Raw genomic sequence first — 14078 nt, 5'->3', positions numbered from 1 at the left:
TAGGAAAGAGGCACAATGACCAGAAAACAAAAGACAAAGTTATTACATACAAAGGGCCACCAAAAGAAAAAAAGCTCAACATCAATAATCAGAAATGCAAATTAAAACCAGAGGGAGATGTCATCTCACATTAGACAGAAGAACTTTTTTAATTTTTATTTTAGGTTCAGGAGTACATGTACAGGTATTTTATATAGGTAAAGTCATTTCAGAGGATTTGATATACAGATTATTTTGTCATCCAGTTACTAAGCCTAGAACCCAATGGTTATTTTTTCTGTTCCTCTCCCTCCTTCCTATCTCCACCCTCTAGTAGGCCCATGTGTCTGTTGTTCCCCTCTTTGTGTCCATGTGTTATCATCATTTAGCTCCCACTTATAAGAGAAACATGCTGTATTTGGTTTTCTATTGTTGCGTTAGTTTGCTAAGGATAATGGCTTCCAACTCCATTCATGTTCCTGCAGAGGACATGATCTCAATGTTCTTTTATGGATTAATAGTATTCTATGGTATATATACACCACATTTTATCCATTCTCCCATTAATGGGCATTTAGGTTGATTCCACGTCTTTGCTATTGTGAGTAGTGCTGCAGTGAACATATGTGTGCATGAGTCTCTATAACAGACTGATTTCTATTTCTTTGGGTATATGTCCAGGGATGGGATTTCTGGGTGAGATGATTCTGCTGTTTTTAGCTCTTGGAGGAATTGCCACACTGCTTTCCGTAATGGTTGAACTAATTTGCATTCCAACCAACAGTGTATAAGTGTTCTCTTTCCTCTGCAACCTTGCCAGCATCTGTTATTTTTTTACTTTGTAATAATAACTATTCTGACTAGTGTGGTGTGATTTGCATTTCCCTAACGATCATTGATACTGAGCTTTTTTCACATGTTTGTTGGTGACATATATGTCATCTTTTGAAAAGTGTTCATGTTCTTTGCCCACTTTTTAATGTGGTCATTGTGTTTTTGCTTGTAAATCCTTAAGTTCCTTTTAGATGCTGGATGTTAGACTTTTGTTGGATTCATAGTTTGCACATATTTTCTGCCATTCCATAGGTTGTGTGTTTATTCTATTGATAGTTTATTTTGCTTGGCAGAAACTCTTTAATTATATCCCGTTTGTCAATTTTTTCTTTTGTTGCAATTCCTTTTAGTGCCTTCGTCATAAAATCTTTGCCAGTTCCTATGTCCAGAGTGGTATTGTCTAGATTGTCTTCCAGGGTTTTCAGAGTTTGAGGATTTAGGCCTTTAATGCATTTTGAGTTGATTTTTTCTATGGTGTAAGGAAGTGGTCCAGTTTCAATCTTCTGCATATGGCTAGCCAGTTATCCCAGCACCATTTATTGAATAGTGAGTCCTTTCCCCATTGCTTGTTTTTGTCCGTTTTGTCAAATATCAGATGGTTGTACGTGCATGGCCTTATTTCTGGGCCCTCTGTTCCATTCCATTGGTCTATGTGTCTGTTTTTATATCAGTATCATGTTGTTTTTGTTACTATACTATAGTTTGAAGTCAGGTAGCGTAATGTCTCCTACTTTGTTCTTTTTGCTTAGTACTGCCTTGGCTATTCAGACTCTTTCTGGGTTCCATATAAATTGTAAAATGTTTTTATCTAGTTCTGTGAAGAATGTCATTGGTAGATTGATAGGAATAGCATCGAATCTTTAAATTGCCTTGGGCAGTATGGCCATTTTAATGATAATGATTATTCCTATTAATGAGCATGGAATATTTTTACATTTGTTTGTGTCATCTCTGATTTCCTTGAGCGGTGTTTTGTAATTCTCATTGTAGAGATGTTTCACTCCTCAGGTTAGCTATATTCCTAGATATTTTATTCCTTTTGTGGATATTGTGAATGGGATTATGTTCCTAATTTGGCTCTTGGCTTGTCTGTTGTTGGTGTATAGGAATGCTGTTGATTTTTTGTACATTTATTTTGTATCTTAAAACTTTGCTGCAGTTGTTTATCAGCTGAAGGAGCTTTCAAGCCAAGACAATGAGGTTTTCTAGATATAGAATCATGTCATCTGGAAACAAAGATAGTTTAACTTACTTTCTTCCTATTTGAATGTCCTTTATTTTTTTCTCTTGCCTGATTGCTTAGGCCAGGACTTCCAATACTATGTTAAATACAAGTGGTGACAAAGGGCATCCTAATCTTGTGCCAGTTTTCAAGGGGAGTACTTCCAACATTTTTCCATTCAGTGTGATGACTGCTGTGGGTTTGTCATAAATAGCTCTTACTATTCTGAGCTATGTTCCTTCAACACATAGTTTGTTGAGAGTTTTTCACATGAAGGGATGTTGAATTTTATCAAGAGATTTTTCTGCATCTACTGAGGTGATCATGTGGTTTGTGCATTTAGTTCTGTTTATGTGATGAATGACATTTATTGATTTGTGCATGTTGAAACAACCTTGCGTCCCAGGTATAATGCCTACTTGATGACAGTGGATTAGCTTTTAAAGGTCCTGCTGAATTTGGTTTGCTAGTATTTATTTGAGGATGTTTGCATCAATGTTTATCATAGATACTGTCCTGAAGCTTTTTGTTTTTGCTGTTTCTCTGCCAAGTTTTGGTATCAGGATAATGCTAGCCTCAGAATAATTTGAGAAGTTCATTCTCCTAAATTTTTTGGAATAGTTTCAGTAGGAATGAGACCAATTCTCTGTACATCTGGTAGAATTTGGCTGTGAATGTGTCTGGTCCAGGGCTTTTTTTGGTTGGTAAGCTATATATTACTGATTCAATTTCAGAACTTGTTATTGGTCTGTTCAGGGATTCAATTTCTTCTTGGTTCAGTCTTGGGAGGGTTTATGTGTTCAAGAATTTATTCATTTCTTCTGAATTTCCTTTGTGTGGATATAGGTGTTTATAATAGTCTCTGATGGTTATTTGTATTTCTGTGGTGTCATTAGTAATATCCCCTTTGTAATTTCTGATTGTATTTATATGGATCTTCTCTCTTTTCTTCATTAGTCTAGCTAGCAGTTACTGTTTTTTTTAATTTTATGAAAAAATTAGCTCCTTTTTTATTTTTGAATTTTTTCCTTTTCTCAATTTCTGGTTTGGCTCTGATTTTGGTTATTTCCTGTCTTCTGCTTGCTTTGTGGTTCATTTGATCTTGCTTCTTTAATTCTCTTAGTTGTGATGTTAGATTGTTAATTTGAGATTTTTCTAACTTTTTGATGTGGGCATTCAGTGCTATAAATTTCCCTCGTAACACTGACTTAGCTGTGTCCCAGATATTCTGGTATGTTATATCTTTGTTTTCATTAATTTCAAAAAACTACTTGATTTCTGCCTTGATTTCATTATTGACTCAGAAGTCATTCAGAAGCAGATTGTTTAATTTCCATGTAATTGTATGGTTTTGAGCAATTTTCTTCGTCTTGAATTCTATTTCTATTGTGCTGCGGTCCAAGATAGTGGTTGGTATAATTTCAGTTCTTTTGCATTTGCTAGGGAGAGTTTTATGTCTTATTGTGTGGTCAATTTTAGAGTATGTGCCCTGTGCAGATGAGAAGAATGTATATTCTGTTGTTTTTTGGTGGAGAGTTCTGTAGATGCCTATGAAATACATTTGGTCCAGTGTTGAGTTCAGGTCCAGAATATCTTTGTTAATTTTCTGCTTCTATGTTCTGTCTAATACTGTCATTGGTATTTGAATTCTCCCACTATTGTCGTGTGGGAGTATAACTCTGTTTAAAGGTCAGTAAGAACTTGATTTGTGAATCTGTGTGCTCCTGTTTTTGGTGCATATATATTTAGATAGTTAGGATTTCTTCTTGAATTGAACCCTTTACCATTTGGTTACTTATTTGTCTTCTTTGATCTTTGTTGGTTTGAAATATGTTTTGTCTAAAATTAGGATTGCAACCCTTGCTTTTTTCTGTTTTCCATCTACTTGGTAGATTTTTTCTCCATCCCTTTATATTTTGAGCCTGTGGGTGTCACGGCATGTGTGTTGGGTCTCCTGAAGAAAGTATAACAGAGGCTGGATGTGGTGGCTCACGCCTGTAATCCCAGCACTTTGGGAAGCCGAGGCGGGTGGATCACCTGAGGTCAGGAGCTCGAGACTAGCTTGACCAATGTGGGGAAACCCCATCTCTATGAAAAATACAAAAATTAGCCAGGCATGGTGGCATGTGCCTGTAATCCCAGCCACTTGGGAGGCTGAGGCATGAGAATCACTTGAGCCCCACAGCAGAGGTTGCAGTGAGCTGAGATCATGCCACTGCCCTCCATCCTGGACGACAGAGCCAGACTCCGTCTCCAAAAAAAAAGAAAAAAAAAAAAAAGTATAACATCGGGTCTTGGTTCCTTATCCAGCTTGCCATTCTATACCTTTTAATTGGGGGTATTTAGCCCATTTATATTCAAGGTTAGTATTGACATGTATGAATTTTATCCTGTCATTGTGTTGTTAGCTGTTTATTATGCTGACTTGTTTGCATGATTGCTTTGTAGTATCACCAGTGTGTTTTTCTAGTGGCTGATAATGGTCTTGCCTTTCCATATTTAGTGCTTCTTTCAGGAGCTATGCCTGGTGGTAATAAATTCTCTCAAAATTTGCTTGTCTCAAAGGATCTTATTTCTCCTTCACTTATGACGCTTAGTTTGGCCAGATACGAAATTCTTGGTTGGAATTTTTTTCTTTGAGAATGTTGAATGTAGGCCCCAAATCTCTTCTGGCTTGTAGGGTTTCTGGTAAAGGTCCTCTGTGAGTCTGATGGGCTTCCTTTTGTAGGTGACAAAACAGTTTTATTAAAAGGTTTAAAAAATAAAGGGGCTGGCAAGGCTGTAGAGAAAAGGGAATGCTTATATGTAGTTGGGAGGAATGCAAATTAGTTCAACCACTGAGGGAAACAGTTTGGAAATTTCTGAAAGAACTGAAAACAGGCCGGGCGCGGTGGCTCAAGCCTGTAATCCCAGCACTTTGGGAGGCCGAGACGGGCGGATCACGAAGTCAGGAGATCCAGACCATCCTGGCTAACACGATGAAACCCCGCCTCTACTAAAAAATACAAAAAAACTAGCCGGGCGAGGTGGCGGGCGCCTGTTGTCCCAGCTACTCAGGAGGCTGAGGCAGGAGAATGGCGTGAACCTGGGAGGTGGAGCTTGCAGTGAGCTGAGATCCGGCCACTGCACTCTAGCCTGGGTAACAGAGCGAGACTCCACTCAAAAAACAAAAAAACAAAAAAACAAACAAAAAAAGAACTGAAAACAGAACTACCATTCAACTAAACAATTGCATTATTGGGTATATATTCAAAAGAAAATAAATTATTCTACTGAAAAAAGACATGCACTCACATGTTAACCACAGCAGTATTCACAGTAGCAAAGATATGGTATTGACCTAGATTCCCATCAATTGTGGAATAAAGAAAATGGTGAATACATGCACACGTATGTTTATTGCGGCACTGTTCACAATAGCAAAGACTTGGAACCAACCCAAATGCCCATCAATGATAGACTGGATAAAGAAAATGTGGCACATATACACCATGGAATACTATGCAACCTTTAAAAAGGATGAGTTCATGTCCTTTGCAGGGACATGGGTGAAGCTGGAAACCATCATTCTCAGCAAACTAACACAAGAGCGGAAAACCAGACACCACATGTTCTCACTCATAAGTGGGAGTTGAACAATGACAACACATGGACACAGGGAGGGGAATATCACACGCTGGGGCCTGTCTGAGTGGAGGGCTAGTGGAGGGATAGCATTAGGAGAAATACCTAATGTAGATGACGGGTTGTTGGGTGCAGCAAACTGCCATGGCACGTGTGTATCTATGTAACAAACCTGCACATTCTGCCCATGTACCCTAGAACTTAAGGTATAATAATAATAAAGGAAATGGTGAATAAAGAAAATGTGGTATATATACTTAAGAATACTATGAGCCATAAAAAAGGAACCAGATAATGTCCTTTGCAGGGACATGGGTGGAGCAGGAGGCCATTTTCCTAAGCAAATTAGTGCAGAAACATAAAACCAAATACCACATGTTCTCACTTATATATGTGAGCTAAACATTGGGTACTCATGGACATAGAAATGACAAAAGTAGACACTAGGGACTACTAGAGGGGTTTGATATGGGTGAAAAATTAACTTTTGGTTACTATGCTCAGCACCAGGGTGACAGAATCAATCATAATCTAAACCTCAGCATCACACAGTGTATCAAAGCTGCATATGCACCCCTGAATCTGAAAATATAATGTAAAATAATTTTTAAAATCTAATTTTTACAAATCTAATCAAAATTGATCAAAGTCCTGAATATGAGATTAAACTATAAAACTCTTAGTTGATACATAAACCTAAATCTTTTTTTTTTTTTTTTTTTTTTTTAAGAGACGGAGTCTCGCCCATACTGGAGTGCAGTGGTATGATCTAGGCTCACTGCAAGCTCCGCCTCCCGGGTTCATGCCATTCTCCCGCCTCAGCCTCCCAAGTAGTGGGACTACAGGCACTCACCACCATGCCTGGCTAATTTTTTTGTGTTTTTAGTATGGATGGGGTTTCACCGTGTTAGCCAGGATGGTCTCCGTCTCCTGACCTTGTGATCTGCCCGCCTTGGCCTTTCAAAGTGCTGGGATTACAGGCGTGAGCCACCACTCTTGGCAAACCTAAATCTTTATGATTTAGATTAGGCATTGTTTTCTTAGATGAGACACCAAAAGCATAAGCAACAAAATAAAAATAATTACACTTAATTCTAATAATGATTCTACAATGCTAAAATTCATATGAAACCATAAAAACCCCTGAGTACCTAAGGCAATTTTTAGCAAAAGGAACAAAGCTGTATGTATCACACCAACGGATTTCAAGCTCTATTATAAAACTACAATAATATGAACAAAATGGCACTGGCACTAAAATAGATAATGAATGGAACATAATAGAGAACCCAGAAACACACCCATTCATTTACAGCCAACTGATTTTTGATGAAGGTATCAAGAACACATGATGGGAAAAAGACAGTCTCAATAAAACATGTTGTGAGACTGGTTATAGACATGCCTAAGAATGAATTTAGACTCTTATTTCACACTCTACATGAAAATCCTTAATGAATGAATCAAAGACTTAAACATATGAGACCTAAAAGTGCGAAACTACTAGAAGAAATCCTAGGAAAAAAGCTATGCAACATTGGTCTGGACAGTAAGTTTTTTAAGTTTTTTTTATTAGACCCCAAACGCTTAGGCAAAAAATATTCTTTAGTTTGATATAAACCCACAAAGCAAGATTCCACAGAGCAGACAAACCACTTAACAGAGTGAAGAGCCAACCTGCAGAATATAAGAAAATATATTGTCAGCCATACATCTGATAAGTGGTGAGTACCCAAAATGTATAAACAACTCAATGCAATAGCAAGGAAACAAATAACACGATTAACAAATGGGCAAAGGACCTGAAAACACATTTTTCAGAAGAGGTAAAAAGGAATGGTATTCATCCATGAAAAGGAATGATGCAACAACATGAATGAATCATGATAACATGTAAAGCAAAATAACTCAGATACAAAACATTGCCTATTATATAATTCAACTTTAATGACATTTTCACAAGAACCAAATCTGTAGGAATAAAGTAAAAAGTATGCTTGTGCTTGCCAGGATCTGAGGGAGTTGGCAATGGAGAATGACTGCAAATGAGTATTGGCTATATTTTGGGGGTGAAGAAAATGTTCTCGAATTAGATAGTGGTGATATATGCACTACCATGTGAATGTTCTAAAAAACACTCAATTATGTACTTTGAGTGAATTTTATAGAATGTAAATTATATCCATAAAAATAAAACACATGAAGAGATGATTGACAGGGGGAGCAGTTTATAAACATGTGAAATGATACTAAGCACTATGCATAATAAATGTGAATTTAAAAAGACCATTTCAACCTATCAGTATAGAACAATACAAATAAGCTCAACATTTAACAGTATTGTTGGAGGAGTAGGAAAAATGGCATTTCTTCCTGGTGAAAACATATATTGATGCAACCACTTTGGAGGGCAATTTGTCAGTATCTATCAAAATTTTACTGCATATAAATTTGCATATATGTACAAAGCAGTACATTCAATGTTATTCACTAAAACAGTTACTTAACAAGGGCAGAAAAAGGAATACCCTGTTGGTAGGAAGTTGAACAATAATAAATTGACTAAGTGTTAGTCTGCTTTTATTAACATCACATGCATCTAATTCTAAATTATGCCGTGTTAAAACACCACCTGTCAAGGTTTCCTCATTCTTCCCACTGTCCCATCTTATGTTTGGTATGCTACTGCACTGTAGCAATGTTTATAATAGCAAAAGAGTAGAAGCAACTTAATTGTCCACAGAGTACATTAAAAGGGGACATGTCAAATGACAATATATCCATATAATGTAATATGCAGTCATTAATATGAGTCTAGTGACTTATATGGAGATACATTTTAAGTGATAAAATTCAAGGTAAAAAAAATATGTGTATAGCATGCTTCAGCATATGATTAATTTGCATAGAAAATTCCTGGAAGGTGTGGAAGAAACTTATTAGTTGCCTCTGTGGAGCTGAATTAGGAGAGTTACAGCGTGGAGGGTAGGAAGACTGAGCTTTTACTGTACACCCTTTATAAATTATTTGGATCGTATATCACGTTCATGTATTAAGCAGGCTTTTAAAAATCATGTATGTATTGAGATTTTTAAAAAAATTAAAATGTGTGTGTTTAGGAAAAATCCTTGTCCTGGATGATGTCTTTCTATTACTATGGTGATTGTATTTGGCTGAATATAGGAAACACCCACCCTTACCCTCAAAACAAAAATCATGGCACTTAAGAGCTTTATTTCTTCACATAATAAGGAATATGGAGGTAGGCACTCCAGGCCTGGTGCAACTTTTCTGTCTTTGCTTCTGTCTTTGTTCTCTGCTGTCTCTAACAAATGGATATGGCAATGGTTCAAAAAGGAAAAATATATTAGATTTTAGAAAATACAAGATGATTATATAGCTTAGCATCCAAACTGATTGGTGGATAACATGAGGGTTTCTTATTAATCTTTCTACTGGGAGAAATGTAGTAAGCATTTTGAAATGAATAATATATAATTCATAATTTATAAATACAAGTTATACTTTATAATTTATGAATAAATCTCTGATAAAATTTCATCCATCATTTTACAGAGATTTCAATTTCACAAATGAGACCAACATTCCAGTGAAGGCATTCATGTATCAGTTTTCTGTTTGATCTTCAATTATGACCCGAAGAGGAACCTGGGGCCTTCTTTTTCCTGGTATCCACCTTTTCAATCTGGATAGTAAGAGTATGTGGTAAATTCGCTACTTTTAAATGGTCCCACCAAAGCCTTAGGGTTTCAAGTGCATCACCAGAGAGAGGCCTGACAAGTCACCACCACAGTCCTTTCTGGAGATCACAATAACAAGTTCTGTAAGTCAAAGGATATGGAGCAATAAATAGATACACCTCTTCTTTTTCTTACCTGGGTAGAGCATTTTACCTTTTCTTTTTCTATATGCTCAACATTGTACCTAACCAATAGGTAGACACACTTTATTTGGCAACACATGCTGTATTTGAGAAATCTCTCTAAAGAGAAGTGTATATTAAAATAATCATCACTGATTTTAATTGAAAAAGCAACCTCTATGCTGAAAATACCTATCTTTATTTGATCATAACAACTTGGCTAAGTGTTGGGAATCAGTTGGCAAAGCTCTTTTAAACAGATTTTCTGTTACTATAAGGAAGAATGGATATAAAGTGAGTATTGAAAACAGTGGCAATACATACATCTCTCCTAGTCGCTTTACAATTTAACAAGGGAATACATATTTACAGTCCACACCATGATATAAACGTCTCAAAAATACATAAACAGGAAATCATGGGAATATAAATTTAACAGTTTATTTGGTAAAAAGCTCTATGATGGCAGAAATGAATCTCTTAATACTCTATCCTTGCTATCTGGCCTAGTGACTGGCATATGGCAGTCAGGGTTCAATAAATAAGTATTAGCTGAATGAATAACCCAAACTTGGTAGGTGAAAACATGAGATCTTACTGAAATAGTGTATATCTTGACTTCCATATAAAGAGCAAGTCATGTTTATCATCAATAAACAACTGATTGCTTCTTAGTTCCTGATTCATGTATCTGTCTTGGCAGAGGAACACTCTTTATTGCACCTCAGACATTCTGCAAGACAATCCAAGACATTTTTCACTTGTTTCTTTTCTTTTTTTAATTGCCACATAATCATTGTACATATTTATGGGTCACAGTGTGACATTTCCAAACCTGTATACAATGTGTAATGATCAAATCAGGATAATTAGCATATCTATCACCTCAAACAACTAATATTTATTTTTTTCAGGTTGAGAACATTCAAAATCCTCTCTTCTAGCTATTTGAAAATATAGAGTAAATTTTTATTAACTATAATCACCCTACAGGGCTATAGAATGCCAGAAATTATTCTTCCTATTTACCTATAATTTTGTAGCTATTAATCTCTCCCTCCCCTCCCCTCCCCTCTCCTTCCCTCCCCTCTCCTTCCCTCCCCTCTCCTTCCCTCCCCTCCCCTCCCCTCCCCTTCCCTCCCCTCCCCTCCCCTCCCCTCCCCTCCCCTCCCCTCCCCTCCCCTTCCCTCCCCTCCCCTCCCCTCCCCTCCCCTCCCCTCCCCTTCCCAGCCTAGAGTAACCACTATTCTACTATCTACTTCTATGAAATCAACTTTTCAGCTTCCACATATGAGTGGGAACTTACCGTATTATATTTCTGTGCCTGACTTATTTCACTTAGCATAATGTCCTCCAGGCTCATCCGTGTTGCTGCAAATGACAGGATCCTATTCTTTTTGTGGCAAAATAGTATTCCATTGTGTATATACGCCATGTTTTATTTATCCCTGTGTCTGCTGATGGACGCTTATGTTGATTCCATATCTTGACTATTCTGAATAGTGCTGCAATAAATATGGGGGTGCAGTTATCCCTTCAATGACTGATTTCCTTTCTTTTGAATAAATACCCCGTAGTGAGATTGCAGGATTGTATAGTTGATATATTTCTAGTGTTTTAAAGAAACCTCTATACTGTTTTCCATAATGGCTGTTTCTTTTCTTCTTTTTCTGTATATAACAAATCACTGAGTCTTCCAATTGCACTTTAGAAAAATCTTTATTGCATAAAACCTTCTGTCCATCCTGTTTGCCACTGTCTTAGTCCAGATCATTATAATTTCACACCTAAATATATTCTTGAAAATATAAATAAATGAATAAAGAGCATTCTAGATAGTCCCTCTGCCTCCAGACTCTTATTTTTTGAGACAGAGTTTCACTCTTGCTGCCTAGGCTGGAGTGCAGTGGCATGATCTTGGCTCACTGCAACCTCTGCCTCCCAGGTTCAAGTGATTCTCTTGCCTCAGCCTCCTGAGTAGCTGGAATTACAGGCATGTGCCACCATGCCCGGCTAATTTTGTATTTTTAGTAGAGACGCAGTTTCTCCATATTGTCAGCCTGGTCTCAAACTCCCAACCTCAGGTGATCTGCCGGTGTTGGCCTGGGCCTTGGTTTCCCAAAGTGCTGGGATTACAGGTGTGAACCAATGCGCCTGGCCCAGGCTCTCTTTATTCTAATTTATCACCAATGCAGCAGATAATCATGTTCATGTTTGAATAAATTATTTTCAATAGATGCAGATTTTTCCCGAATAAAATTTTAATGTGTGACCATTAGTAATCATTTTCCAATAGTCTGGCTCTAAATTTCCTTTCTAATGCTGGTTCTTGTTCTTTATTTCTAGTCTTCTTTCTTGTCTTCGAATATGTCATCCTCTTGGCTGTCTAGAGTCCTGACACATGCTTTTTCATCTTTTTTTGTTTTTGTTTTTGAGACAGAGTCTTGTTCTGTCACCCAGGCTAGAGGACAGTAGTGAGATCTTGGCTCACTGCAATCTCCGCCTTCCAGGCTCAAACCATTCTCCTGCCTCAGCCTCCCAAGTGACTGGGATTACAGGCACCTGCCACCATGCCCAGCTAATTTTTGTATTTTTAGTAGAGACAGGGTTTCCTCATGTTGGCAAGGCTGGTCTTGAACTCCTGACCTCAGACCTCAGGTAATCCACCTGCCGTGGTATTTCATCTTCTTTATTCATTCTTCTCCAACCTTCACCTTGCTATTACTTACTAGTAAGGCCTCAGCTTTAAAAAATAGTTATTCTGTTAAATCTTCTTTTAAGCCTCCTAGGCTAGATCAGACCATCCTGCTATGTAATCACATAATTCCCTGTACTTCTCCTTCTTAATACTTAAAACTATTTTAATACCTTATTGAATGTCTGTCTTCTTTGATCAATTATAAGGGCTGAGGCTATATCCGTCTTGTTCATCTCATGTTGCCCCATACAAAATGTGATTGTTACATAGTAGGTACTCAAAAATATTTGTTGAATGAAAGACTGTTAACTGATACATTAATATATCATGCATTGCCATGACTTGATACCTTTTTATAAGTTATCCTTTCCACCTGTAATATCATACCCCAATTCTCCACTGAAATTTATAATCCTATGAGTAGTCATTGTGCCCTATAATGGGCCAGTAACTGTGCTATATTGTGGGGATATAAAGACATGTGAGATATAGATTCTCATATGAAGAAGCACAAGGTCTAATTAAGAGATACAGGCAGATAAATGAATAATGTTATACTTTGTTATTACTATATTGGCAGAATTTTCTAGTTTTCTACAAAACAGAATGGCAGCACAAAAGGATTATGCAATTATGAACTACACTGGTTGGGGTTGAGTGAAGGAGAAAATTCAAGGAAAGGTTAATAGATGAAGTTATTCTTGTTTTGACTCTTAGGGGATCATTAGGTATTCACCAGAAGGATAGGTCAAAGAAAGAGCAGCCTGTCTCAAAGAAATAACCAGTGTGGTGGTGTCACAGGTTGGGTTTCCTTGGAAGCAGACTCTGATTTGGAGTTCAGTGTGCAGGTTACTTATTAAGGAGTTCAGTACTTGGGTTCAATACTTATGGAAGGAAGGAGAAAGAACTACTCAGAGGAAGAAACCCAGTTGTGATACACATCTAGAAGGATATACAAGGAGCCCTGAAGATGGAATAGCCTTGCAGAGTTGTAAGTTGACGCTCTTGGGTCAAAGTGTCCAGATACTTATATGCCTGCATTGGTCATTAGATGTGAGTTTCATCTAGGAGGGAAGTGAACTTGAACAAAGCAGCTCTCTGTAGCTGAGGCAATCCTTGAAGGGGCTGCCAGTTAAGGATTATCCACTTATAGAATTCCTAGCAGCCGGGGCAGCAAGTCCTTCCTTGAACAGGATCTGGCTGGTGCATCATAGATGGAAAGGATGAGTAGAATAGCTTTCCAAGGCCAGGCACAGTGGCTCATGCCTGTAATCCCAGCACTTTGGGAGACCGAGGTGCGTGGATCACCTGAGGCCAGGAGTTCGAGACCAGCCTGGCCAACATGGCAAAACCCTGTTTCTACTGAAAATATAAAAATTAGCCAGGCATGGTGGTGGGTGCCTGTAATCCCAGCTACTCTGGAGGCTGAGGCAAAATAATCGCTTGAACCCGGGAGGCAGATGTTGTGGTGAGCCGAGATTGTGCCACCGCACTCCATCCTGGGCAGCAGAGCAAGACTCTGTCTCAAAAAAAAATAGCTTTCCAAATTTAGAAACAAGCACATTTTATATATATATGCACATATATATATACACATATGCACACACATATATATGTGTGTATGTATGTGTATATTCACATATATGTGTGTGTATATATGGGTTCATAAGGTGCTGGTATTAGGCTGAAGGCAAGAGATAATGCTAGTGAGACAAGTACAAAAACATCACTAGTGATATTTTTTGCAGTTTGGACAAGTAGAGAAGCAAGTGTAAATCTCCAAAATAGGATTGAGTTTCTCATTTGTGAAGGAAAGAAAGGGAATTTCAGAAAAAGAT

Source organism: Macaca fascicularis, chromosome X (genome assembly GCF_037993035.2).
Source record: "Macaca fascicularis isolate 582-1 chromosome X, T2T-MFA8v1.1".
Lineage (NCBI taxonomy): Eukaryota > Metazoa > Chordata > Mammalia > Primates > Cercopithecidae > Macaca > Macaca fascicularis.
Note: the sequence above shows the minus strand (reverse complement) of the source record.